The 4,425-nt window shown below is 37.8% G+C and overlaps 1 long non-coding RNA gene across 2 annotated transcripts; it reads left to right on the forward strand.

Annotated features, from left to right (window-relative positions):
- The first annotated feature begins 275 nt into the window (after window positions 1-275).
- On the forward strand, window positions 276-2,422 carry LOC131631333 (uncharacterized). 2 transcript variants are annotated; one of them, XR_009292660.1, is made up of 3 exons: window positions 276-819; window positions 923-1,517; window positions 2,191-2,422. It is a non-coding gene; the product is annotated as an uncharacterized LOC131631333 (long non-coding RNA). The 2 variants fall into 2 exon arrangements; XR_009292659.1 differs by lacking the exon at window positions 2,191-2,422 and having other exon boundaries at window positions 923-1,533.
- Window positions 2,423-4,425: the final 2,003 nt, after the last annotated feature.

A 4,425-nucleotide genomic window follows, 5' to 3' on the forward strand; every position in this document is an offset into this window, starting at 1 on the left:
AATTCTAATTATAACATATTTTTTGTATTTTTTGGAAGATTATTTTAGAAAAAAATAGTTAGTAAAATAAAATAAAACCAAATTGGACTTAAAAAGAAATGAACGGGGGTATGAAACCTGGACTAAGGGTGCATGACTCATAGCAGCCAAAGCCCAAGATAATGAAATTTAAAAAATTTAAAAAACCTATGGATCTGGGTCGGGTCAACCCAGGATCCATCTCCTTCTAATCTAAACAAACTGGTTATCAGAAAAAAACCTAAGAGCCAAAACGGCACATCTTGCCACCTCTCTCTTACTCATTTCCGAACAACAACCAACTGATCTCTCTCCTCTCTCTCTCTCTCTCTCGTTCTTACATTCGACAGAAACAAACAACAAGACATCATCATCAATCTCTTATCTCCCTTGTTTGTTCTCTATTTCGACAGAAACAAACAACAAGACATCATCATCAATCTCTCATCTCCCTTGTCTGTTCTCTATCGCTAAACAACAACAACAAGACAAAACTCTCTGCCTCACTCTCGAATTTGCACTCGATATTCTTAGCTCAATACCCTCTCTCGATTTCGCTAATCTCACTCTCTCGATCTCTCAATCTTTCGCTCTTGCTCTCGCGGTTCTCTCGATATTGTTCATCATTCTGTTCTCTCTCGGCGAGCACATATCACAATCAGAATAAACAAAAAGAACCAACACACAAAAATTGCAATACAAGACAAAGATTAACAAGTATTTCTCATCACTACAGTTCAGAATTGCGAAAATGAATGTTAAATTTACCAATCCGAATGTTATTGGATGAATAAATTCCAGGTAATCTTTAGGTTCTACTCAGCTTCTCCTTCTATTCGGCTTCCATTATCTGCGATTCTGGTGCGTTGTCTTTGAATGATGTTGAATACTTGTTGTTTTGAAGGTTGAACAGAGCTGCTTTGAAGGTTTGGTGTGATTCTGTTTTGTTGTGATTTAGTGATGTGTTATTGGTGATGAGCTGCTAATTTATGGAGAATGGATCTGCAAATGAAGTGATTTGATGAAGGTTGTTAGTTTGGTGATTTGTGTGTGGTGAAAGGTTGGAGGGTCTGGTTGAAGATGGATGAAGTCGATGGCTGAAGGTGGGTTAGGTTGATTGGAAGAAGAACTCAGGAATTTCAGCAGAGTTTCTATATTATCTTCCTCCTCTCTACTGTGCCTTTTTTCTCCCCGTTTTTACTTGTGTTGAGTCTGTTTTTATAGCTGGGATTAGGGTTTGAATCTGAATTTTAAGATGAAAATTGGGGGGAAATGGTTGTGAAGATTTGAACTGTTTTGGTAACTGATCTAGTACTTTCTTGCTGCAGGATTTGTTATGAACAAATTGGTGATTGTTTTGGAGTGTATTGGACAGCAGCATAGCAGGTTTATTGGACCGTTGTTATTGGAATTTTTGGTGAACATAGAAGTGCAGGCAGTAGCAGGGTTTGCAGAACCATGAAAGACAAAATTGTTATTATTTTTTTTTGATAAAAAAGGTAAAAATGGGCTTAACATGTAACTTGGGCCTAACCAAAAATTCTAGAATGCACCCAAAACTTCTACTCTTTTTTTTTTTGTTATAAAAGTTTTTGACTAATGATAAAAACTAGGATAAAAATAAACTAAAACTAAAATTATGTTAATTCTAATTAAACTGAATAGACTAAACTAAATTTAAAATTTTAAAACTAATTTTTTTTTTAAAATTAAAATGATGTAGAGACCTAAATCTAAATGGAATTAATGGGAGCCTTTAATTAAAAATTAATTTTGAAGTAGAAACTGAAAAGATGAATAAAAAAAATCGCGAAATATGCAAGAAATTTTACAATTTGAATGTAAACGGAATACGAATGCAATATGACCATATGAACGAAATTTGTAGGACAAAAATTGGGGTGTGACAACATGGTACCACATGCATTGAGTCACATTAATTGCATTTGGGTCACATTGTGTGCTATGTGATTGTTTTTGTATTAATGTGATTGCTTTGTATGAATATTAAGAATTATGTGAATGTACGATAATTGTGGAACGTATTCAATTATGAAGTGTGATGAATGAAAATGCTATTGTATGCTATATTCATTGTCATATTGTATGTATTCATTATGATGTGAATTCTCACCCTTCTGTTTGAATGATGTTCATCGTGACATCGTGCAGATTCCGACGAGTAGTGAGCTTGTCCGAGGATATAGTCGAGGAGCTTTTTGTTTATCTTTTGTTAGGTATTGAGTCAATGCTCTGGTCATGTAACACGAGGGTATTTGAACTCATGTTATTGGATGTTTGGATTATTGTTATATTTATTGTATTTAACATGATATTGTGGATGTATTATGTTGATGGTTATGCTGCCTATTGTTGGATTCATATGACATTTAATGGTATGATATTGGTATTATGATTTTGGTAGATGATTATAGTATGGGATATAATCATTGAAATGTTTTGAGTTATAATTCTTCCGCGTGCGATATGCATAATTCATGAAAGCATGAAATTTCAAATTGTGTTATGAAGTGATCAGGTGCATGTTTGTAAGATTGTTCTAGGTTTTCATTATGATGAAAATAACATCTGACGCACTTTTTCTTTTATGCATGCTTTACTCTGTGAATATATTTATATAATTTGGAGTTAAAAAAGGGTGTTACATTATCACAATGTAGACATTATGACCCACGGTCTGGATAGGGATATACATGGGAGGACTGCACAGCACGCATCCGTGCGGCGTGAACGGACTCGTGTAGTATCTCAGGTCACTGATAGAGCTGCCGTTCCACTTGATACACTTGCTCCAGCCGGGCCTTTTCCATCTGTCTCAGTTGAGGGGCTCTCTTCGTCTGTTCCACTAGAGGGGCCTTCCCCGTATACTACTAGACCACGGAGGCCCTGAGATGATGTTGAGGGTTCCTCACAGATGTCTCCCCCTCGCAGATGTCGTCGGGGAAATTCTTCTACTTCTACTCCTGTGCCTATGCCAGTGACGGCCGATGCAGGATCTGATATGCCACCTCCGAAGCTGCACAAGGATGAGCCAGTGCCAGAGCCTATCTGGTACCCAGGGGTCCTATAGACGCATCCCTTTTGATCGGGTATGACGATTATGCCGCCAGGCGTATCTAGGATGGAGAGGTAAATTTTCTTTGTTAATTACTTTTTTTCTTTAGTTTATGAATTTGCTTATTAATAATCGTGTTTATTCTTTAAAAAAATTTAGGATAGGAATCCGTAGAGGTTCTACAACACGGCCGGAAGATTGCGCCTCTTGCGCAGCCAAACCAGCCGTGGTTCTAGGATGTACTAGCAGCTTCTGGCTTGAGGGACCTCTGTCAGGTGGACTACACAACGATACATAATGGGATGCTGATGGCATTTGCGGAGAGATGGCAGCTAGAGACTTCCTAACTTCATCTTCCTCACGGTGAGATTACCATCAGATGATGTGGCGTGCCTCTTGCATCTACCTATAAGGGGTACCCTCCTTGGTCACAGTAGGCTGACGAAGGAGGAAGCGATGGAGATGCTGATTGCTGAGCTGGGGTGCAATCCGGATGACGCACTTGAGCAGGTGGAGAGGACCCGGGGGCGCATGTGAGGTTTCACACCTTGCAGAGGTTATATGACACAGAGCTTCTTGCAGCATATCAGGCTGCTGGCGACGAGGTGGAAGCCGGTATATACAAAGAGCGGATGATGAGATGTTGCTTCCTATATTTGATAGGCACTTATCTCTTTGTGGACACGAGCTCGACATACACAAACATCGTCTACCTGACGTACTTATTGGATACAACACGTTTCTATGAGAACAATTGGGAAGCGGCTGTATTAGCGTACAGTTAGTACAAACTCAGATAGGGATGCCTGTGGAAGGCAATGACTGTGGCAGGCAGCTGTACCCTTTTAGAGGTAACAATCTTATCCCCTTCTACTTATTATATAATTGTGATAGTAAATTAAAATAACCGTGTTTTTTTTTCAAGCTTGGATACTACATCACTTCCCAGACATTATTGGCTTGGATACCAAGGGATAAACAAAAATTAGACAACTTTGGCCGGACAGACCGACCTGCTCTGATACAACTAATGTAACACCCCAATTCTACCCAACGAATAATGTAAAATCAGAGTTATAAAATTTCAAACATAACATGGAATGATACATTTTCAACTTAAAACAACGACAATTAATCACATTTAGCACATAGATATATAGCACAACACATTTGGATGAACCTCAATAACTTGTATTAATCTTTTTGAAAACAAAACAACTTATTATTACTACGCAGCGGAATCAACTAATTCAACTTAATATAATTCATAATATCGTGTTTCAAATTCAACTTAGTATAAGACAACAATAATATACTTTCATCAACTTCAA

Source organism: Vicia villosa, unplaced genomic scaffold (assembly GCF_029867415.1).
Source record: "Vicia villosa cultivar HV-30 ecotype Madison, WI unplaced genomic scaffold, Vvil1.0 ctg.000813F_1_1, whole genome shotgun sequence".
In the NCBI taxonomy this organism is placed as follows: domain Eukaryota; kingdom Viridiplantae; phylum Streptophyta; class Magnoliopsida; order Fabales; family Fabaceae; genus Vicia; species Vicia villosa.